Genomic DNA, 25,595 nt, shown 5'->3' on the forward strand with positions numbered 1-25,595 from the left:
GTGAATTGTAACTGTCAATTAATGAGCAGAAACACACTTTTGAAACACAAAAACAGTATGAATTAAGGAAGGCTGTGTGTATAAAATGTAATTTAACATTAAGAAGAAAATCAATTTAGGGTGAAGTTATGGTACCTAATGTATACCTGGAGAGAATTCTGTAGTCTAATCACTGGATGATTGGCAGTAGGTTCTTGTCAGGTGAGTTGAAGGTTGAATAGTGAAAATGCTTTTTCCATTCTTCTTTTTTCCTTTCTGGGACATTTAGGAAATTACAATCAAACTGGCAGTCATTATTATTATTATTTCTTTTTTTTTTTTTAGCATTGTTAAGATTGTTTTAGAAACTGTAGGCTTATCTGAAGAAGTGATTTCCAACTTCACACTCCTAAAATGGTCTCATATACCCACGTGGGAAGGAAAAACTGGAGAATTCAGATCTCTTGGGAAACAGGCACCGGGTTTGTCCTCATGACTCACTACTTGGACAGAGAATGTGAGGTAGAGATCACATGACCACAAGAATAGCAAAATGTTCACAGCGTAGTGACACGCATGTATGAACGCTGTACAAACTGAGTGTGGGTGAAAGTCATCCTTGTAGCTATTCTCTCTCTCTTGCTCCCGGGGAACAAATGTGGACAAAGCAACACAACGTCTCATCTAGTGCCCTGAGGGAGGATGGGATGGCAAGGCACCCCAGAGCCTCCATACTCAGTGGAACTGAGGAGAGAGTTACAGAGGTGCTCATCGTAGTAAGTGTAGCTCATTCTTGAAAGATGTTTGAGTTAAAGCAACATGTTCTGTCTTCCGTCTTCCTAAGTCAGTGTTCTGAGTGATTCTTTGAGGTCTGATTTGTTATTCTTAACCTGTTTGTTATCTCCAGCTTATTGCTAATATGCTAATTGAACTTGGCAGCTTAGTGGAACCTGAAAATCAGAAGAAAATCAAACCATTAGTGAGGTAACAGTTACGAAAGTAAATCCTGCAAAGCTGGTATATTAATTAATAATGGGAACTATTTAGAGTGAGAGATTAATGGAAACATAAAATAGAAATTATTAAAATGCATATGTGAAACCTAATGGAATAAGAGTTTTGAAGAATTACAAGCTTTAAAAAAGATAGCACACCGTGAAAAGACTAGGAGCAGACACTCAGCTGTTCTAGGTCCTCCATTTATTGTGTGTTTGAACAGTGCTACTTTGTCCTTCCAGTTTATTGTTCTTTTACTTAAACTAAGGTTAAAAATACATTTTCAAAATTTTCATTAAATTTATCTTTACTTGTTGGTACAAGGCTAGTCGCTCAAATTAAATGGCTCCCAAGAAAATACAAAGATATCAAAAAGTATAGTAGAGAATAAAGTTTTAAATATTTCTTATTTTTGATTGATTTTTTTCAAGACAGGTAAAAATGTTCGGAAGGAAGGGATTTTCATATGCCCATTGTGTTATTTAAATGGATTAGAACACGCTGTAATTAAAGGATGGTTTTTTTTCACTGCATGGTTCAGGATGTCTGACCCTTAATCCCAAGGAAGAATTTTGTGACTTGTTGCTGTTGTTGTTTTTGAGACAGGGTTTTCCTGTGTAGCTGTGACTGTCCTGTACTCGCTTTGTAGACAAGTCTACAGAGATCTGCCTGCTTCAGCCTCCTTTCATGCTGGGATTAAAGGCGTGCCCCACCACACCCCACCTCTGTAACATTTTTTTAAACTCCACTGTCCTATGGCTTCTAAATAGATGTAAAAACAACAGCTATCACGTGGGGTGTTACTAATGTATCCTCATTTTATCTAGTCATTGCTCATGTGTAAGCACTGACCAAAGTTTTGATATTTCTACCAAAATATTTCCCTATTGTTACTTAGCAATAATCATTTATTGCACTCAGAATTTGTTTACATAAATGCATTTCTTGATAAATCAGGTATAATAAATATAGTAATGACTTCACATAAGATTAGGAACATTAAAGATACTGGCAAAACTGACAGGGAGGATGCTAGTAACCCATTGGTTGAATATTGAATTTTACATAATCTCACTAGTGCTCCAACAATTGACTTCATGGACATTCTACACAATGTTTTTTTTTTTAAATGAAAGATAGGTTTAGTTGTCCTGTAAATCATCTTTCTAAGAAAACGAACTGTTCTTGCAGTAGAATGGCAGATGGAACAGCTTTGCCGCAGTGGGGGGTTGTTCTTTCCTGCCAAGGATACTGAGCAAAGAAGGAATTATGCTAATCCATCTATTTTCCTCTCTTCCAAACTGTGTGTGTGTGTGTGTGTGTGTGTGTGTGTGTACACACACACACACACACACACACACACACACACATGCATATATATGAATACACACACATTATACACTTGTGAGGGTATAATTTTATTACTTTTTGGCACTTGACACATAGATCAAACCACACAGAATGGGTATGCATTGTTTAACATTTAAATACTATACTTGAAATATATTATTAAAAGGTTTTCTGCTTATTTAATCTCAGAAAAATCATGGGAAAGTTAAGGTCTAGAAAATATTCCAGGTATACATTCTGACTGCCTATTTTCCAAGATCAGGTGCAGCGCACTCACAAAAGGAGGGACAGTTGATGACTTTGTAAGGCCAGTAGTGAAAGAAACAAAATGAACCAATTCAATATGATTCACTGTGAAAAGATCATTTACTAAATGACCGTACTTAAGGATGAGTAGAGGTTAGGCTGTCCTCAGGATTGGCTTCTATTTACACACACACACACACACACACACACACACACACACACACACACACACACATGGATGCTGTTTAGTTACATCTTATCCTGGTGATAAAACACTCTGATTACAAGCATCCTTTGGAGGAAAAGAATTTATTTCAGCTAAACTTCAAGGTCACAGTCTGTCATTGAGGGAAGGCAGATCAGGAAGTCAAGCAGAGCAGGGACTGGAAGCAAAGGCTGTGGAGGAAGTCTCCTTCCTGGTTTCTCCCTGCCTCATGCTTAGAGGCTTTCTTATAGAGCCCAGGCCCACCTGCTCCAGGGGAAGGTACCAGTACACAGTGGGCTGAGCCCTCCTTCATAAATTAGCAACGAAGACAGTGCCCACCGCTATGCTCACATGACAGTCAGACCCTGACAATTTCTCAATTGATGTCCCCTAAGTTGTGTCAAGTTTATAGTCTGTAGTAAATAAGAAAAGTACTTAAAGGCAAATCTGAGATGGGCATCTTGACCTTCGTCTGTAATCTCAGCACTTAAGAAGCAGAAGCAGGTAATTACTGTATGTTTATGGCCAGCCTGCTCTATACCAATTTCTAGGCTAGCCAGGACTACATAGGGAGACTCTCTAAAACAAACAAACTAACAAGCAGAAACTCTACACACCCGCAGAAGTGGGACCTATTTTACTTCTGCCAAGAACAATAACCAGTACTGATCTTCCGTGTGTACCTAGGACTTGGCTTTTCCCTGGGTATGCTCAAGTAATCTTGGGACATACAACTGTATCCTACTCTTAAAAGAGAATATTTTATGAAAATTATTTACATTAGGTAATCATATGGGTGTTGAAAGGACTAATTCAAGTTAAATTTTAGCTCCTTTGAACAGAATGTGAAACAGTGAGCCATCTCTTTACAGTTACAACTTTCTAGGAAACCCTTTATCATGGTTTCCAAGCTTAGGGACACACACACACACACACACACACACACACACACACACACGAGATTTTCATTTGCTTCTGTTACTTGTCTCATTTCAGGGGTGATAATGGAATCTAGTCGCTTCATTCCAAGTATTTCTGGACCGTATAAATTTAATGTGTCTAAATATACTAGGCATAATATAAAAATAAACTTGGAAAGAGAGCATGAACATCTACTTCAGCCTCTCAGAGAACTTCTCAGCTTCTACCCAACTATTTTTACTTTTAAATTGAAAATATTTTTCATACAATGTATTCTGACCACGCTTTATTTTTCCATTCCTCGCCCCAGGTGCTCTCCACCTCCCCAACAAGCCAGCTCTACTCTGCTTTCTCTTTAAAAATCAAACAAACAGACAAATAAAAGCAAACAAACAAACCAGAATTTAAAAACAACAACCAAATTCAAAAGCATGACAAATATATACACAGATACATGCACAAATAAAACTCCTAAAAACACAAAATCAAAAACTATTATGTAAAATCAAAAGATCAGTAAGCAGAAAAAAAGAGTAATAGACACAGAAAAATAAGAACCTTATGAGACAAAGCAATATGCGACAAAACAAAACAACACAAAACAACAACAAAAAACCCTCCAAAAATACTATTAGCTTTGTTTTGTGTTGGGCATCTTCTGGGTGACTCTAGGACCAGGAGCTAAGCCTAACAGTGGCCATGTTAAAAAAAAAAAACTGTGTGGAGGACTACAGATATGAAGGACCCCAGCTAGGCTTGTTTTTAAGTCCTGGAAACATGTAACCTTTCATTTTACCCTAAAGCCCTCAAACCAATAAGAGAAACTAGAGATCTAGATATATAACGATCAGGCGCATTTGAATAAAGGCTTTTTAAAGTTGTGTTTTCAGCCCTCCAATAAAATATACTGTTTAAATCTTCGGTAATAAATAGTCTTCAAGGTGACCCTGTTTCTCAGGAGCGCATTAAATTATGAATGAATTCAGGTTTTTTTCTGCTTTCTACATTGTGGGTAAAGCGTTCTGCAAAGTTACTGTTGAGAAGTACTACCTACTGCCCTTCCATGAGCCCCATATGGAAGTACCACACAGTGCCCTTCCATCAGTTGCATATTGCAATGCCACACATTGCCCTCTCTCTTTTGGGTATTTTCAGTGAAGGTATTGTGTGCCAGCACTGGAGAACTGATGACACTACAGCAAGTAACAGCGAGACACTCCTCCCAGTAAATATGCTTCCGTTTAGGAAGACATTACAAAAAAAATTGAATAATTGACTAAGAATAATCCAGAGACTGGTATCTATAATTAAGATAATGCAGATTATGCATGTGTAGATTGACTAGAAATTTCAAGAGTGGTTGGAGTATTTTTATTCTACCCTGCCAAATGCCTTAAGGAATTATAAGAGGTACAGAAGTCTATTCCCTTAAGTCAAAAGCTATTGTTGTGTTTATTTCCTTCTTGCATATATTTTAGAGGCTTTGTCTTTGTCTATTCATTTTAGTACAGTTTTGAAGGACACATACTGACTGTGAAGTGTGAGAGCAAAGTAGTTGAGAGACAGATAACCTATCCATCACTTATCTGTAGTTTTAGATTGGGAAATGAAAGACAAAGGTTGAAAATTACACCTTCTTTCCCGTGTAGAGTAAGTAGGATCTATACTAATTTTAACAACATATCTTCTTAAATCATATATTCCTGCCCAGTCTCATATAAACACTAAAGACTAATGTTATTATTTTATGCACTATAAAAATTACTTGGCATTTATCTGAACTAGGTGTGTGTGTGAGTGTGTGTGTGTGTGTGTGTGTGTGTGTGTGTTTCTTTCTTCATTTACATCTTAATAGCTGCTCACGTGAATTTAAGGTACACATTTCCTTTCTGGCTTGGCTAACTGGCTAAATTTTATCTTCTCAATACTCCTGATGAGGAACACACTGTCATATCTACCCTGCTGTAGTCTCCAGATGGTGCTGAGGATACATGAGATAACTTTGGAAGAGTTTGAAAGGATGAGGCAGTACAGTAGTAGAGTTTTCAACAGTTGTGTCAGTATTCTTCCCCAGAGCTGGTAAATGCACATGCAGTGTTCTGGGAGCCTCCTACTCTGGACTGTGCAGTTAGTCCGGGCTGGCTTACCCTGGAACACTCAGTTATTAGGTGACAAGTCATCAGAGCAATTCATTGGGATGAAGGCTTTGCTTTATCCAGGTCACTGCAACCCTAGCTCCAGGGCAGTTTCTGAGGACCTGCATAGGCAAAGGGACTCTGACCTATACTTTCTATTATTTTTTCCATTGGGAACTTTAATATTCTAAAGATATTTAAAATATTTCAAATAGTATAATTTCATGGTGATGGTAACAACAGCAACTACACTTCATGTTTATTTAGTCTATGTTTTCTTTGTGGCAGTCACATGTTAATCCTGCTAATTTTGTTGAAGCAAACCTGAAACTGAGATTCTAACGTACCTACCCCAAAGGACAAATGGTAAATGGTGTCTTTAGGAACCAGGAAATGCAACTTCTTTGGGGCCTCTTTTCGTGCAGTTAACAGCAAAAATTTGTTAGAAATGTAGTATTTTACATTCATTACAGAAACAGTAAAATCAAAGGGGCTGTGGGGGAAATGTAAGGAAATTCACATCTCTCTATCCTGTTGTGGGAAAAGAAAATTCTATTTTCCTTACCGTCACTGGGAATAAATTAATAAGTTTATGTTCTCAGTTTTTATGTGCTATTACTCCTGAGTATGTAATACAGCAGAAATTTATCTTTTTAGCAATGCCGTTATGAATTGAAAATTTCATATAATGAATTTTGAATACAGTCCTTTCCCCAACACCTCCACGTTCCCATTCCGTGCCCCCAACTTTGAGATTCCTCCTTAGCTTCCCCCCCCCATCTTGTCTCATCAAGTCACTTGTGCTGTTCTAGTACCCTTTGGAGGGGGTCTTGCTCTGCTATGTGGTCAACTTATCATCATTAAAGAAAACTGATCCCCCTTCTCCCAAGATGTATCAGATGCCGGTAGCTGCTTTACTGATGGTGGCGTTGCATTATAATAGGATTGTGTCAGTCTGCAGCTTGCTCAGATCGTGTGTGTGCTGTCATAGTCTTCGTGATTTCATTTTGTGATGTCTGGTAAATGTAGTTTCTTTCAACTACTTTGGCTCTTACACTCTACTTCTGGCTCTTACAATCTACCTACCCTCTCTTTCTCTATTACCTCTGAGCCATTGAGAGAGGGGTGCCATATTATGAGTCATTTAGGGCTGAGCACCCGAGTGTCATTATTCTCTGTACATAGGGGGTTGCTGGGTTAATTGACTACCTCTTAGGTATATGTTATTTCACAGTTTTGATATACAATAATGTTTATAATCATGATCATTTACTTAACTTTTATAAATATAATACATAGAAATTAAAATATTTGGCAGTTACTCAATGTTACCTCTCAAAATAAAAAACTACTCATATAATATGTGTAATCTTTTTTTTAGATTTTATTTATTATAAATCACTTTTTCAATTATATAATTATACAAGTTAAATTAATAATTTGAAAAAAGTCAGTTTCCAAATTTTCCAAGAATTACATATTTTTGTTTTGATATTTTCAGCAAATGACACCTTTTGTAAAACTCATTTCATGTTACATAAATGATCTTTAAAATTCAAACATAAATTTACAGTCATGTAAGGCAAAACTTTCAAAATATATACCAATAATGAATATACAAGATTCAAAATCAATGACTATTTTTTTAAACTAAAGTTCATCTAGTCACCAAAAAGCCATATAAAGTAGTTTAGGAAGACAGTAGTACACATTTTGATAACTGTAGGGCTATTAAGCAATTCTCCAGAAGAAAATTTGGGGGAAATATTCAATTAAATTATTTGCTAGACTAGGTCTGTCAGGTTAACATTAATCCAGAAGACAGCCATCATTTATTACAATTGAAACTTACAGCAAAATGATTTGATTTGCTTTCAGGATGAATCAAATAATATGGAATGAAAATAACACACTACAACATGAACTTAGTGCTGGATAGGTAATTACATAGAAAAACTAGTTTTCTCTTGGACATTTTGGGAGTCTCTATTTGGGGGAGCTCTTCCTCGTGTGCCTTTGGGTAACTGTGCAACACAGTATGACACAGTATGTGTTAAGATTGGACCATACAGCTCTTACTGACGTTAATGGGAATCTCTCAGCTACAACTCATGCTGTGTTAAAAATGTACCTCCTGATGTTTCAGTAGTTTTTCGACTATCACTGATGCTAAAATAGAGTTATTACACTCTACAGTATAAATATATATTTAGATAGTTTACAGTATATATTTGATGTAGGGTTCTGTGGATTGCTACACAGGGCCCAGACCTCATCCTTCACCTTCTAATAATGAAAATCCCAGTGCTCAATGGACAGAACTATATATTTTGCTTCAAACAAGACAGAGATGCTATGTTTCACTTTGACTTCATTTTCCTCCTTGCTTCAATTCTGAAAGGAAGCCACTGAGGTACAGAGTGAAAGCACCCAGAGGATAACTTAATACAAAGCTGTAAGTTAGAGGTGTGCTGGGAGCAAACTTCTTTCCCCGCTGTCTTTATTTTTAATCTATCCACTAGCCAAGGCTTCAGAAGCCTTCTGTCTACTTTCAGGCGCACACTGAGTTTTACTTAGGGCTTTCCCCTACATTTTGCTGGTTATGGTGTATAAATGCATTCTGAAAACTGTACCCCCAAGTGCATTCACTCATTTCCTTTTATCTCGGTCTCTGATCCTGGAAAGACTTTGTATTTGCATACTCTTTGCATTTTCAGTATAATGAGCTAAAACCTTCCGCAAGTATATATAGTCAGGTATAGGCTCTATCAGATGTTGGTTTGGGGTAGTACCATTCATTTTTATAATCTGATCACTTTGTACTTGCCAGCGCATGGTTGAATATATCACTGATGAATGACAATAGAGCATCTCCTCTTTAATAGTTTCTGGCTAGGGAGATGCATTATAGTTTCTGTTGTTCCTTAGCATGTTCTTTTGTTTTATGCAATTTTGACATAGGAAGCTTCTGAAGAGGTATAGGAAGGATGGATACAGCACTCTGAGGACCTAGCTGTAGTAGTTGAAATAGATCACTGAAGTTTGATAGAATCTCTAAATCATGAGAAACAAAATGGATGTTATTGATAGTATTTTCTAATTTTGGTAGAAGAAAGATAGAAAAATCGCGCTCCTACAAGCCCAATTTATAAGGTTTAGACTTACTACTGTTGCTGTTGTTTGAACGTAGTGGAAAAGGATGGAACTCCCATAGATAATATCTAAAATAGAAAGGTAGCCGAAGTGGAGCTGAGGAGATAGCTAGGTCAGTAACGTGCTTGCTGCCCAAGCAGAAGAACCCAAATGTGAATGCTTAGCAGCAGACACAGAGAACGCCAGGAATGCAAGTGCTCTGAGCAAGTCGAGACATGAGACTCCTGCGGACTGCCTACCCGGGCAGCATAGCTGAATCACTGAGTTCCAGGTTCAGTGAGAGGTCCTGTCTCAGAAAATGAGGTGCAGGAACGGTAGAAGAAACTGGACGTATCTGCTGTCTTCTATATTTACACACACACACACACACACACACACACACACACACACACACACACACACAGACACACACACACGAATGACTAAAAAGTTTGAGAAAAATAAAATATTTAAGAGTGACTAAATATCTGGTGTCTGCTTAGAGCAGGAGGTTTGAAGGTGTGTTAAAGCATTTGACTAAATTTGGGCATGAAGTCCAGTACTGGAGATTTGTTGAGAATGCTTTCTTGGGTTAAACTGACCTTGAATATGGAGAGTGAACCAAACAACCTTGATGAATATGCAAAGTAGTTGACTTCAGTATTAAAGTATTGAAGTAAACTGTCCTTCAATACGTGAAAAAAAATTAATGGTTAAAAAAATCATATATATCTATACAAAGACATTTTTTCTCTTTGGGTTTTTGAGACAGGGTTTCTCTGTGTAACAGATCCCTAGTTGCCCAGTATTCCCTTTATAGACCAGGCTGGCCTTTAACTCAAAGAGATTCACTTGCTTCTAACTTCCAAGTGCTGGGATTAAAATTGTACACCACCACGCCTGGGATCCTTGATTTTGTATGAGATGGTGCCTCGTTCTGTTGGCCAGGCTGGCCTTCAACTCATGACCCAATTGATCCCTACAAGCAAATCTACAAAGTAGCTTAGATTTCAGGTGTGTGTGCAGTTGGACTGGACATGAACTACTGTGTTGAAAATTACCTTTAACTAACATAAAAACAGTCCTCCAATCAGATTAAAATTATAGGGCTGCAGCTGAGATGCTAATCAAGTCAAAATATTAATACTTGGTCGAAAGCCACTGAAGTGACACTTGAACTAAAGGAAGTCAAGTAGAGCAACCGGCAGAGTAAAAGAAAATAAATAAAAGGGGTAATAGAATGGATTTGAGGATATAGGAAGAGATTGAAGAAATGCTTTAAAATACAGAGCTAGGTTTAAGAAAGACGAATTTGCAAAAAAAATATAATGTTTCACCGAATTATAGACATGTAGGCTGAGAATGACATCTTAATTGTTAATCTGTGAGTCTGTTCAATATTTTTAGAGATGAATTTGGACTATGAAATATTGAAATGAGAATGAGAAATGAAGAAGTAGAAGTGGCTGCTGTGACTGTCAAAATATATTTTAAGAAATTGGCATGGAGAGGAATCAGATACAATGGCAATGCAAGATGGAATTGTTGCGGACATGTTTTATTGTTGACGTGTTTCATTGGATTGTTTAAAATTTGCATGCATTAATCATTAGGAAATTCGTTTAATAGTTAGCCCATACTGGATCACTTCTGACAGTTAAATGGGCTATTAGTATTCAGTGGGGATAACAGGCACAATTGTGCCTGTTAAATAAGTGCCCATTAGGTGTTGAGGAAATCAAGCTTAGTAAATTTAAATGTAACCCCTAGGGAAAACAACCTAGGGCAGCATCAGTATCTTTTAGGTTCTTCATGGTAGATAGGGTTTACTTTATCATATTTATTTCTCAAGTATTTGGATCCATATTTTTCTAGTATTTGGTCGCATGCATAGGCTAAAGTGATATAGGTCTATGCCAATGGTATGTATGTGTCCGTATATATATATGGACATTTTCACAACAATGAAGAAAAGACAGAAGGATAACATACGGTCTAAATAATTTTAAAATAGATATACTCATATCCATCATATAAAAGAATATAATAGCAGCATCACTGGCAATTACGAAATATTCGCCATTGCTCCATTTAAAAAATTATGAATTTAGCTGTTCAGGATAACTTTTAATCATTTCAGATATGCCAAACAATACCACATAAGACTTTGATGAAATTTCATTTGCGTATTTCAAGGTATTGTATTTCAAAATCTGTTATTTTCCAGAATAGTGTGTTAGTAATGTTACTATTATTTGTCTCCTTTTATACAAATTATCTCAGTTCTTTTGGATCGGTGTGCTATTGACTTTCCACATTACTTCTCCTGCTTCGTGTAATATTCTGCAAGCTGAGCATTGGCTCCTGTCAGTGAATAGTTCTGTTCTGAGTCCAGTTGTGCTCCAGGCAGGATCTCCTTCTGGACACTTGACTGTCATCTCTATTAGGACTTGACCTGCTTCCAATGACCTGAGATTTGGATGGCTTGAATGTTTGCCATAAGGAAGTGTTTGCTCACCAAAGGAGCTGACTCGTAAGAAATGGATTGATTCTTCTTTTTTTTTTTTCTTTTATCTTTCTCTCTTTCTTCTGTATAACTAGAGAAAATGATCCATATTTAAAGCCCTCTCCTTAGCGCTGGAGTAAAACACTCCTCTTCTCCTGGCAGTCTTACTGAGATAGTTTTAAATACCTTTATAAAGCAAAAGAAGCTTTGCAGCAGAAATAAGTGACTTTAGATGGCTAATGTAAACTCAGTTATATTACAAACAACCTTTATATTTTTTAATAAATTTTATTTAATAGTATAAAGAACTTTTGAAGCAAACTATGAAACATAGATCTGTTGGTGGTTTTTAAGGCCCAAACCACCCAGCTTAATTTGGGCACATTCCCTTTTCTTCTTTGATTCTGTTTGGCATCTGCTTCATTCTTTTCTTTTTTTTTTTTTTTTTTTTTTTTTTTTTTTTTTGGTTTTTTGAGACAGGGTCTTTCTGTGTAGCCTTGGCTGTCCTAGACTCACTTTGGAGACCAGGCTGGCCTCGAACTCACAGCGATCCGCCTGCCTCTGCCTCCCAAGTGCTGGGATTAAAGGCGTGCGCCACCACCGCCCGGCATGCTTCATTCTTTTCTAAGTGAGACTCTTGGAATTCTTGGCTTCTGTGCAAATGTCTGAAAATATGTTTCTTGTGGCATCCCAAGTTTTGTCTTATTGTTTTTCAAAATTACAAGTATTATCTATAGGCCCAGCTAACAATCAATCAAGACACAGACACTTATTATATTTTAAGATAGCCTTAGTTAACCTGGGTCAGGGCAGATATCAATCCTCTAAATTGCCTCCCATAGTGGGGCAGGCATGGGACGCCTGCCTCAATCCCATGTCATCTGCTTCTAATAACTTTTATCAAGTAACCTCCCATCCATAATCCCAAAGACTTGCTCTTGTTCTTCATCTGGGCTGGATTCTCCATCCACGCCACGGGCCATGTGCTTCTCCGCCAGCTAACCCATGGCGGCCTTCCTCTCTTCACTTCAGGTCTCCTTCTCCTGGTGGCAGTCTTTCTTCCCAGAATTCCTCTCTCTCTCTCCTAGCCCCACCTATCTCCTTTGCCCTGCCCAGATGGGATGGCTGTTTATTAAGCAAAAGGTTGGTCACAGAGACAGTAAGCACTAATTAGCATCAAAATACATCAGACCATCCCCTAACATTGTCTTATTAAAAGTGTTGTCTTACTTACAAATTTTAAGTAGTGCATATTCTTTAGTCAATGTGGTAGTTAACCTTATGGGGTACTCTGGGTTCTCTGGGTAGCTGGTACAGCATTATAAATATGTGTGGCCATATGTGCCTGGGATGAGCAAATACATTGTTTCAGTGGGTAAGGATGATGGCCGTTACCAATGGGGGTAGCTGTCACCTGCCTAGGTGAGAGTCCGTATGGATCAAAGTAGTAGAGGAGTTGGGAAGGCATCTTTCTATGGAGATGTAACATCCACTTTTCCAGCTATGTAATGACTGAGTTCTTATATTTTTCTCACAAGGGTCAGGATTTACTCCATGAGCTTTCTTGTTTTCAAGTCTTTTATTTGGACTTGAAAATATGCCACCAAATTTCTGGCTTTCAAATGACAAATTGTGAGATTCTTTGGTTCCACAATGGTGTAAAGAATGTGTGTGTGTGTGTGTGTGTGTGTGTGTGTGTGTGTGTGTGTGTGTGTGTGTTTCTGCTCGGTGTATCTGTAGAGTCTTGATGCAGTTAGCATTGATGCACTCTATCCAGTACTTAAAATTGCTAGAGTCATTGGCAAAGGTTGTGTTGGCATTGTTTTCAGAAGCAAATGTAGCAGTGATATGCGAAAATTCTGAAGGGAAGAGGTGATGATGAAAAATCCATTTGCATACATGTTTTGTAATATTTGGGTTATAATCTTAGGATAGTTACAAATAAATTTCTCTATGTATAATATATATGTATATACCATAATTTCATTATTCTCAGTGTTATGTTCCAACAGTCCCAAAAATATTTTTGATGTTTTTCATTAATGATGGGTTGTAATCTTTAACTTTGGTTTAGAGTACAACATTTATAACTAATGCAGTGCCTTAAAATTTGTCTTAAAGTTAACTTTCATATGTATATGTATATACATACATATATGTATATATAAATATAAAATAATCTAGGCAAGGCAGGATTTTAATTTTTTGAGAAACACACACACACACAATTTTAAATGGATTTATGAAGCTTCAGCTTCAAATTCTGCTGGCTGTCTCCTGAGCCCAAGGACCTACTTTGGTACAAGTGTTTAAAGAATACTGATGCATAACATGGTTTTTTAATCCTTTGTCTTTTTTTCCTGGAAACCTAGGTCAGTGGAGCGAAGAGAGTTAGTAGGAGTTCTGCTGATAATTAAGGTTTGATTTGTGTCTGAAACAGAAGTGCAAAGGCTGGTGGCTGCTAATGACTAAAATGAGCTATGGGAACATTTGTTCAAATATGTGGCTACAGGTTGACATGAAAATAAAAAATATTACTTAAATTAGCAGTGATTCTTGTGATATATTGGAGTCAGCTTTTAGCTTGTATGTAAGTATCTCTACTTTAGTAGAGTGGAAAATCAGCCCATTCCACCTATCCCACAATCCCAGTAACAATAGGACACCTTATGTTCGCTTCGTACAATTAATAGTAATTAGGAAATGAAGATAAGCGAAGCCATAATAAAAATAAAGCTATCACCCCTAGCTTTGCAGAACCCGGCTTACAGAAACACACTTGTGAGTGAGATCAAGGTTAAAGAATTTACGGTTGTTGGAGGCTCTGATGATTGGGTTGTTGGCAAGGTGAAAGAATCTGTGTTCCATTAATGGGTGAACTTCTCACCCATGTGATAAATAGTATACTTTACGGAGAAGTAAAATGATGAGATTTATTTGCTGTCTTCAGAGAAATGAAGCAAGGTGCATATTGCTATCCTGACTTTAAAAGCTGCCATCTTCCTGATATACATATATAAAACTGGCTTCTTTGAGTCTAAGTTGGTTGTCGGCACAAGAAAAGGCTTATTTAATCTGTATTTTCTGTTACCACTTTGGTTAAGTAAATGTAAAGGAATGCATAGTATTGTTTGGGCTCTGACAAGTACATCACTAGTTTTGCTGATAGCCCTAGTATTTTCAATATTAAATAGTCTATTATGTAAATCTCAGAGGATAGGATGTGAGTTCTTGTAATTTTGATATCTTGTTCTTGATGCTTTGAAATCATGTAAAGAAATGAGATTTTACTTTGTTTAGTGCTTTGCTACTTAAAACACATATAGTACAATATAAAAGCCATACCAAATTAAAAGTATCTTACTTGTGTCGCACAAAATCATTTGTAGTGTGATATTAAAAAAATGTCTTCATTTAAATGGATATGTTTTTCTGGTCTTTCACAACCCTATAATTTTATTGATCGTAATGACCTTTGTAACACTCAAAGATTTTTCAATATGTTTTTGTTTGGAAATATGTTTTTAGAGCACTTTCTATAACATATCTTAGGTCTCTCTACAAGAATTTGAATAAATATTATTCAAGGTCATTTCCAGAAATGTGGGTCTATCCTGGGAAATTTTGATGATATTTCTCCATTCTAGAGTGAACAGGAAGGAAACTATGGGAAAGATACTATGTGGAATAAAGCTGCTAATTGGACATATTAATTCTTCACAGCAAAGCTTAAAGGAATATATTTGGCATGAAAGGAAATGAAAGGAAAAATATTAAAGTTTAATTAGGAAGAAAGAGCTAGGATCCTAGCTATAAAAATAGCCCCTCGATGAATGTTGTCAAGGGGAAACTTCTTTTCTGATGTGAGCAGAAGTCCACTGTATAAGTCTATTTAAAATGACTTCAAAGTAACATTCTTTTACTTATATCTTGGGATGTTGAGAATGGGTGGATTGCTTTTCCTTAAAAACAAAAAGTGCTTATGTAAACTGTAAAATATGTAATTAAACATTCCTAGAGATTATATATCTAGATCTTGTGAAAAGTGAGATAAGAACGCTATAGCAGGACTGCTGTATTCATCACGGTGAGCTTAGAAAGAGATTTATGTTTGTGTGTGTGTGTGTGTCCTAATAGATTAAAAGGTGATGAAATCTCATTTTATGTTATATCCTACCTCAGAATTGATTAGAGGTGTTTTTAAATTCCTGTGTTACAGTATTGGCATTCTCATTTCAGAAGTGAATGACTATAAACCCAAATAAATGTAATTCAAAACGTTTCCTCTTAAAACATATTTAGAAATAACTTGTAAATTAGAAATAAAGATAATCTCTGCTTCCCTTAGCAGAGAAATTAGTAGAATTGGTTTACTGGGAATAAAGCTGGGTTAATACAATGTTAATGTACCATTGGCTTGAGAGTTATCCATTTGTTTATTTGTTTGTTTGTTTAGCAAAGGCATCTAAATATATATTAGACAACCCTTTTATCTATAGATAATCTGCAGCTGGGTGATGGGGCTGAGTTTTCATCTCTTGAAAGAAGAATATTCCCAAGTAGCAAGGTTTAATTCCATTAATCTAATCCAAGGAATAGATTATTTCATTCTGGTATACCTTTATGATTATTCAGTTTTTTAAGGCAATGTCATTCGGTATTTAATATTGTCACTTAAAAGAGCAGACTCAGCATGCACCTTGAAATATGGTTGCACTTCATCTTTCTTCATTCACCACCTAGTGCAATTATAAATGCATGAGTATGGCACACAGCTATTCAGGTCAAATTCCCTTAAAGGACGGATACGCCTGTAATACAATTTATCCATCTATTAACATCCTGAAATGTCAAAAGCTTCATTTTTTTTTCAAAAAGTAGAATGTCAGTTTCTTTTTTTTTACTTAGAGCAATTTAACCAGCACAGAAAGGAAGAGCTTTGACAGTTGTATCTGTCAGAGAGAGACTGGATGATTTGGGGAAAGTGGAATAAACTTTCAGATACATGCCAAGGAGTCTTTAGCTTACGTCTCTAGGCCAGGGCAAGAGGGGGGACAGATATCTCAAAGCGGTCAGAGCAGGTAAAGGAACACAGCCTCAGGGTTTCCAAACTGCAGGTTTGTGGAAGTAGTTGTGAATTTCTGTAAACTCTCCCTGTAAATTCTTGTGTGATTATTCTCATCCCTTCTGTTCTTTCTCTACCATGTTTTGAGACGAGGGATCACCATGTCATAAACCAGGCAGGCTGTAAACTCACGGTCCCTGTGTCTTGCAGGTGCTGGGGTTGCAGGAATGTGATGTCACAGTTGGTTCTTAAGTGGCTGTTGAAATGCAACCTAGTGTATTATAGTGCTTACTCAGGCAATGAAGTCTTCAGTTAATGCTTTACTCTCACATACCTGAAATTGGGATCTCATAATTTCTGAATTTTTTTGAAAGCTAAAAGTTCTATTCATTGTAAAATTTAATGGTTTTAAACTGTGTGTATGTATGTGTGCATGTGTACATGTGTGAGTATATGGAAATTTTTGGTAGAGAACAATGAAACACACACACACACACACACACATATATATATATATATATGTAAGTATACAGAATGCATATAACACCTCCTATATGTAATTAAAATGTAGTGTCAGATCAGATTTCACCCAAAGCAAAAAAGAAATAATGTATTCTTGAGCGTAATATGAGTGGCTATGGCCCTGGAACATGTATTCAGGTTGCCTTAAATAACATGTTTCAATGAAGAAATTGTCTTGATACTGAGGAAATCAGGGTTGCATCTTGGGTTTTTTTTTTAATCTTGTTAATAAAAGAATTTAAGAATAGGTTCAAATGGATACTTGAGGACAATTTTATTAGAGTTAAACAAGCTAAAAACAGCAAGGCCAGCCACCTGTAAATCCCAGCTGCTGCCTAAAGGAAAAGAGTGGGAGAAAAGAGAGAGCTGAAGCCATTACGCCGTATGGAAGTCAGACAAAGGGCAAGCAGCCACATGACAGAGAAAGAAGAAAGAAAGATCCAAAAGGTGGAAAAAAACAAAGTGTTTGGGGAAACACATTTTGAAAAGACAGAGTAAGAAGAAAAGGAGGTTTTCTGCTTCGTTGAATAGCTTACGGAAGTGGGCAGACATGACTCTAAGTGGTTGTGTTCCTGTAAACTACTGTGCTAAGGGGAAGGGATTCTGGAATGGAAAACTATAGGATCTCATTAAGGACTGATGATTCTGCCCATCCTTTTAGCATGACTTAATGGGAACCTGCCTTCTAAGTGGTAGTCCTTTCGCCTGATGATTGACTTGACCCAACTATAATGTTAAGTCTCCATCCTGGGTTAGGATTGTTTACTCTTGACTTAATTTTCATTTAATAATATTCATTGCTATTCTAACAGCTTTGTGTAGTTTTTTATAATAACAGAAGAAAGACATAATTATTGCATTTTTTTCAGAGACATACAGTGAAAGACTATGTAGGCAGGCACCAGCAAAGGGAAGGAATCTCCATTATAGATCTTTGATAATATCCAATGACATTATTTGCCTTTAGATTGTTGGAAACTAGTTGTGTGCTAATTAGTTTGTTGCAAATATTTTACTTAAGGCTGGCAATGGATAGCTTTAAGGCGATAAAAGATATGCCAAGATTATTTGGTTGTCAGTATGCAATATTTCAACTGTCTACCTCTCCACAGTTAAGAAGTTCTTCTCTCAGAAGAGCTACAGGAGAGCTGTCCCTGCCCCTCACTGGCTGCAGCACTTGAGAGATTGGAACCTGCACCTCAGCAGAATATCAGTTATTTTGTTGTTGTTGTTGTTGTTTGCTTGCTTTTTGACTCAGTAAGCTCTCATTAGTCTGTAAGCCTTATAGAGTCCTAAGCATGGATGTAGCGTTTTATTCCTCTGGATATTTCAGTTCTCAATATCAAATATATAGAATGCAGAAAGTGCTTCCAAACACTTCGGTAATATTCAGATGAGGGAGAGATTGCGTAGCTGTCTATAGTCCGGTTTTCATATTGGCATGGGATGCAAACAACAGCCCCTTGAGTAAATTCCCCTGAAGTGCTTTGGTTTTGTAGGAGAATGAATTGGAATGGCTGATTTTCCTTTTCATTTCAAACAAGAATTGGTTTCTGACCAATGGTTTGGGTATTACTCTCAATCTATGATGACAGAAAATGGTTCCCGTGTGTCTCTGTCATCTGGGTCCATGCAGTCATGGAAGCCCGTGCGCAGCTGAGGCTCTCTGGCTTTCAGATTCTCATTCTCTCAGGAGAACTGGCCGGAGAAGGCTGTTCAGCATTCCCTCCCTTCAGCAGAGTGAAGGGCACAGGTTATTATGGTGGCTTGTTTGCCTCAGTGTCAGGACGGGGAGGTGGAAGGGAGAAACCGGACTCATTATGCCTTTCAGTTTATTCGTTTGTTGGTCCTCTGTCAAGCTGCCAGCCCTCTCAGTGGGATAACTGCCCTTTGTATAATAATCTACCAACATTCAGGGTGGCTGCATTCACTGGACCCGTTCTGCTGTGGAACTCCATTACGACTGGGTTTTGAATGCAAAGCTTCATGATATCTGGGTATAAACAGTGTGCCAAGCAACAAAGACATCTTTTGTATTTCTTAATCTTCTTATAATCCCAGGTTTTTCTTCTACAGGCTTTGAAGAGTAGATTTTCTGAAAATAGAAAGGGAAATACACATAAAGGGAAATACACATAGTCACTACTCTGTTCTGTATTTTTATAAAGCAGCGTTTAGGCAGGGTTGGGGGGGGGTCCTGTGTGTTTCTTCTCATTTTAAAACCCCATTTGTTCCTTAGGCAAAAATGAGTGAAATTCCTGGCTCCTTGTCTACCTCTACCTGTGGAGGTGTGAATGAATCAGCCTTTGTTTTCCTGGGTTACCCTGCCTGCCAGGTTGCTTTATTGGTTATTCCTGGCAAGTGTTGTTGAAGTGCCTGTCTGATCTCTTCAAGAGCCTACTGTCTTGTCTGGTTCTGTGCAGGTCCTATTCCTGCTTTCTCTTCCCTAGGGAAGTTGTGCTTCTGGCCTCTTGGTGAGCACCTCCTTTGGCTGCTCTGGGTCCTCTCTCTCTCTCTCTCTCTCTCTCTCTCTCTCTCTCTCTCTCTCTCTCTCCCTCTCTCTCCCTGTCTCTCTCTCTCCTCCCTCCTCTCTCCTCTTTCCTTTCTTTCTTTCTCTTTCTTCAGGGGGAGTTGAAGTGTCTTTGGAATAAAGTTAACTGACAAAATCTCCAAGCAGCAGGCAAGGGAGAGTTAGAAATTAAGTAGGAAAGATTTGTTTGCCTTCTGGGTAAGGCCTGCATAGTCATAAAGAGAGAAGGAGAACTGAGTAAGGAAGAAAAGCATCTACCAAGGGATGCTGCAATTCATTTAGAGAGACTTTTCTTTTTGTCTTTGTCTACCATTCTGGATGCTTGCTGGGGCTTGTGAGGGTCAAGACACTTCCCTCTTTGCATTCCTCTTTGGTTTCTGTTGAAGCCTTTCACTCAGATAGAAATGCACAGTGTGGTCACTCTTTTATCAGTGTAAATGGATATTTAAATGATCTCATGAGAAGTCATGGAACACTTGCCCTGTACTGTGTCAGATGCAGTTTCTTGTGTAACAGATGAACACACACATGACTTTGGAGATTATGTGGCTTCTTAAGACACTTTAAGAGTCTTTAGGATTATGTATATTGGTTGTTTTGTCAGAACACTGTCCTGCATAAATTCTCACATGCAGTTTTATGCTTATGTATGTGCACATTTCTACATGTACACATTACATGCACACATACTAAATAGAGCAATGTTTAGTAATAACTTAAGTTCAGAGGAGTAAAAGTGTTTTTTGTTTGTTTCTCTTTTAGGGTTTTTGAGATAGGGTTTCTCTGTGTAACGATCCTGGCTGCCCAGGAACTTCCTTTATGGAACAATCTGGCCTTAAACTCAGACATCCTTCTGCCTTTGCTTCCCAAGTGCTGGGACTAAAGGTGTGTGTCGTCAGGCCTGGATGAGTATGAAAAAGTCTTAAGTTTTTTTTTTTTTGTTTTTTGTTTTTTTTTTACAAACACCTTAATCCACAGGAAAAGTCTTTGTATTTTTCACTCTAATATTTTCAGGTTGGTATTTTAAGATTTTTCATGGCAATATAGAATTGAGGAAACTTCATGGCTTTTGGTGGTTTTTACAGTTTATATATACATGATATACATATGTGCATGTGTACATGTAGAAGTAGAAAAAAGAAAAGGATGAAGGGAGAGGAAGAGAGAGAGATTAACTTGATAGCAAACTGCATCCACACAGATTATGGAAATAAACTAGGCCTCTCAGTTTAAGGATCAGTGAGAAAACACATTTTTGCACTGAACACAAAAAAACGAAGTCTTTATTAGAATTTTCAAATCTGTTGAAGTGATGTAATTATGAAGTTTTTGTTCCTTTCAGGGAATGGTTAGAAGTCTATTTAATACATAGGTACTTCCTTAGTTTATGTCTGTAAAAAAGGTCCTCAACTTGTGATTGGCTTTTATCTTGATAAATTCATCACAAGTTGGAAATAGAGTTCAAAATCATTCAGTTCATCAAACATCCTGAATCCCAAAGCTTAGACCACTCTGCCTTAAGCATTCTCTGAACACATTCATTATCTTACAGCTAAACAGAGTCATGTAGCACACAAGCTTCCCTTTATGGTTGTATTGGGTATCTTGCATAATTCATTAAACAGTATACTGGTAAAAATATTAAAGGATAGTTGTATGAATATGTTTTCCACTGCCTTGAGGTAATGGTAGAAAATCATGAGTTGAACCATTGTTACCTTCATGGTAATTTACTCAATGGGCAGTGTGCACGTCAATTTTGTACAGATTGTGCTGTGTTCTAATTGTCTTACTTCCATTCAAAAGCTATCAAATACTGAATAAAGACATGAAATGCAACTTGTAACAAGTATGTTCATGTATATGTTACTTAAGTCTTTTGTGAATTTGTAGGTAAACTAAGAAAGTAAAACAGAATTATGAATGCACGTCCTACTATAGCTCAAAAAATGCACATTTCAAACACAGGCTCATCTAATCAGTACCCCATCTTTCGGTTGGAGTTTTATAAAAATACTTACAGACCGAACAAGTCTGAGTCAGATTTAACTAATGGATGAATGAGTGATCCGTCCCCAGAATACATAGGCTTTATCAGTTCATCTCAATTATCAGAATATTTATAGCACTTAAGAGAACAATGAAACGGATAAGAGATCAGAAAAGCCTACATATTCCAAGTATCCAGGCACTTTATTTTACATTAATAAGAAGGGGCTGTGAAATGGCTCATTGGACTCTTGTTGCTAAAGTTGATAACCTAAGTAGAAAGAATCCACTCACAGGTTGTCCTCTAACCTCCACATGTGACCTGTAACACACACAGACACACACACACACACACACACACACACACACACAGACACACACACGAGAGAGAGAGAGAGAGAGAGAGAGAGAGAGAGAGGGGGGGGAGGGAGGGGGGAGGGAGGGAGGGAGGGAGGGAGGGGGAGGGAGGGAGGGAGGGAGGGAGGGAGAGAGAGGGGGAGGGAATTAGAATGGGGAGGAGGGAGGGAGGAAAAAGAAGGCTCAATGAGAGCATGGATATACAAATCTTCAACACACTGCTTAACATGCCAAATTTCCATATGTTTATTTAGATGATGGGGATGGTGGTCAGGCAGAGATACATTTATTTTGTTTAGATTTAGTTAGCATTGTAACAAAACTGATCTTATACTAGACGGAATCTTAGGATTTTAGTCAAATACTATATCTGTGGTTCATCATTTTCAGAAATTGAAACACAGAATAAGAATATGCTGCTGTTGGGTTCTGTTTGCTTGACCACACAATAGAATACTTTATAACCTCGTTGTATCTTGATTATTTAAGAATGTTGTATAACTCAAAGAGAATTGGATTTATTACTGCCAAGTGCTACCTACTAGATAACCATTGAAACCACCTGGAATTTTCATGTGTATTTAAATGCTAGGAACAACTATTTTAAATTTTGTTCCCTTTTCTAATTTGTTCTAGTCCTAACATACAGCTGTATAGATATGCTTAAAGGCTTACTATAGAATTATCTGCCCTTTTTATATTCCCCTGATTTGGCAAGGATGCTTCTGCTTTTTGGCATCAGCTCTGTATGATGATGGAGTCCAAGGGGACAATCTCAGGTCTCTTGTTCCTTGGGATTTCAAGCTCAGGTGTTTGGAAGCCAATCTTCTGCCATCTGGCTTAATCTCTGAGGAGGTGTTCTGGCAGGAATGCACCAGGCAGGAAGGTAGAGTCCGTTTGATCAAAATAACTGAAAAACAGCATTATTGGATTTCCTCTTTAGGACAGACCCTTCAACTGTTTCTGGCTGCCTTGGGAAGAGGAGAGTATGGGTTGAGAATATCCGGCACTCCATCCAGGGGCTTCCCTTAGGGATGTTGTGATGTAGTGACTATGCTCACACCTTAGACAGGACATGTGTCAGAAGCCTAACCTTCAGATTCAAGCTGAACTGTATCGTCTCTGTCAAGGAAGGATTTTGCATAAACCACACCTGACCGCTTGCTCCTTAGCAGAGTGTGGCCATTCTGGTTCTGTGATTTTTCCATTTTCAAGTTCATTCTAAAATAAAACCTTCTTCATGGAATCCTTTCCTGGCTCCTCTCTTTGGCACTAAAACTTCCATATTCTTTTTTTTTTTAATTCTTTTTTTTTCCTCCTTTATTAATTTATTCTTGTTACATCTCAATGGTTATCCCATCCCTTGTATCCTCCCATTCTTCCCTCCCTCCCAATTTCCCCTTATTCCCCTCCCCTATGACTGTTCCTGAGGGGGATTACCTCCCCCTGTATATGTTCATAGGGTATCAAGTCTCTTCCTGGTAACCTGCTGTCCTTCCTCTGATATTCTTATTTTATTTCATTTTTCTCTACTAGAGCAATGGGGGAGGGTTATGATTTAGCTGACTTTTTGGAGAACAGAAGTACTGAAAAAAAATCAGATATGCTTGCTTTCTCTAAAGCTTTGTTGTTCTAATCCCATAGAATAGTATAACCCAGACATCCTGAACATGTAGTAACGGGGATGAAGGTAAGTATCATATCCCCACCTCTATTTAAGGTAGAGTGGAAAGTACTGTTACTATTGTCAACTAATATCAACAGATCAACAGTGCTTTTCTCTGAATAGTTTTTCTTATATTGTGACACTCTTGTTCATCTAAGAGATTGAGGTCCAACTTTTCCTTTAGAGGTCGCTTTTTGAAGTGGTTTCCCCCCGGGGTTTATTAAGAATGATTGTATTATAAAAGAGTGATACATCAAAAGCCAAAGGATTTTTCTCCGGGTTTTATCCTTTCTTATTCTCCTTCCCTGCGTTCTTCCTCCTCCTTCTCTTTCCCCCTTTTCTCTCTCTCCTTCCCTCTTTTTCTCTCATTTGTTTCCCAAGTTGTTCCCACTAAAGTGTGAGATTGGGGGTCTAGGATAGCACTGGGGTTATCTCAGTTTGATGAACCATTGCTACTGCTATGAAGGAAGAACTTAATAACAATTATGTTAAAATGGTTTGCTTTAAGGTTAACTTCTTAAGTGCAACTGTGAGGAAATAACACTCAGATTTCAATTGTGTGTGTGTGTGTGTGTGTGTGTGTGCGCGCGCGCGCGCTTTATTTTTTGTCTTATTTTGTGTTGTGACATTTTGGGGGTTGTATTTTTATTTAAAAACAATATTGTTAAATGTATAAACTATTAAATTAATGTGAGTTCGAGAAATATCTTATTTAATATTTTCAAAGGTAATTTTTGTGAGACTGTTGGGTAACATGAAAATATTAGATTATATTTTTATTTGCAAAGTTTTATTATAGTATTACAATATTAAATCATGACTCCATAGGATAAGTATTAAAGTAGAAATTATAAACATCCGATCCTATTGTCCATTAGCAGATGTTCTTACATTATTTCATGTTTAGTTTTCTGGGTTTTTAAAAAGTGTATTTGTCCTTATACTAATGTAAATGTATTAATATAATCAATATATATGAATATAAGAGTATATCTTCAGTATGAATGAAATGTACCTATCTATCCATTTAAAAATAAGTATTTAGCTTTTTGCAAAATGTTCTTTAGTTTGTATATGGTTTCAAATTTTAACTTAAAAAGCTTTTTTTCTTTTAGTATATATAGAATTATTTTGTGCCATAATAGTTATATACATATGTAGGATATAATTTGTATATTTTATATAATTTGTATAGTTAAATATATAGGTTATAATTTAGTTATTTGTTACCATTTTCTTGAGCTTTTTGTATTGTTTTCTCATTTCATTGCTTTGAAGACAGCTGGAATTTTTAATCATGCATACAGCTATAGGTTCCTTAGTGGAAATAGCTTTGTGGAATATATTTGTAAAGATGGAAGTACAAGCCGGGTGTGGTGGCGCACACCTTTAATCCCAGCACTCGGGAGGCAGAGGCAGGCAGATCACTGTGAGTTCGAGGCCAGCCTGGTCTACAAAGTGAGTCCAGGACAGCCAAGGCTACACAGAGATACCTTGTCTTGAAAAACCAAAAATCAAAAAAAAAAAAAAAATGGAAGTACATGTGTATAATGGATATTTTATCAGCTATTGCCAAAACACTTTCCAAAGAGTATATGTGAAGAGTAAAAACGGTTATTTTTAAATGAGCATCTTCTCTAGGGACAAACATTCTTTTCCCCTAGAAAACACAACAATCCTAGATGTTTGTAAAATTGTATTATCCACCCAGCGATCACTGTCACTATCAACATATTAATGAACTTATTTAGAGTTCCCTTTTTTTACCTTTCTCATGTTTTATAACATTGGTTCCTCATAGTTGTTATTCTGATTTTTCAATTTCCTGGTAGAGCATAGACTTTCACACTGCATCATAGGAGACCTCAAAGCACCAATGGACTAGTCACCCAACAGCAGTTATAACTCACACACATGACAGAGTCATTGTTTCGACAAATCCTAACTCTTCAGTTTTGAATTTCTGAAACATGTGCATGAGAAGGAAGAAGGCATC

The 25,595-nt window shown here is 37.2% G+C and overlaps 1 protein-coding gene across 25 annotated transcripts in view; it reads left to right on the top strand.

The window, feature by feature from the left end:
• The window catches only part of ADGRL3 (adhesion G protein-coupled receptor L3), a 737,803-nt gene that overhangs the window by 112,727 nt on the left and 599,481 nt on the right, over positions 1-25,595 (top strand). The window lies entirely within an intron of this gene.

The sequence above is a fragment of the Acomys minous genome, assembly GCF_964271855.1.
Source record: "Acomys minous genome assembly, chromosome: 15".
Lineage (NCBI taxonomy): Eukaryota > Metazoa > Chordata > Mammalia > Rodentia > Muridae > Acomys > Acomys minous.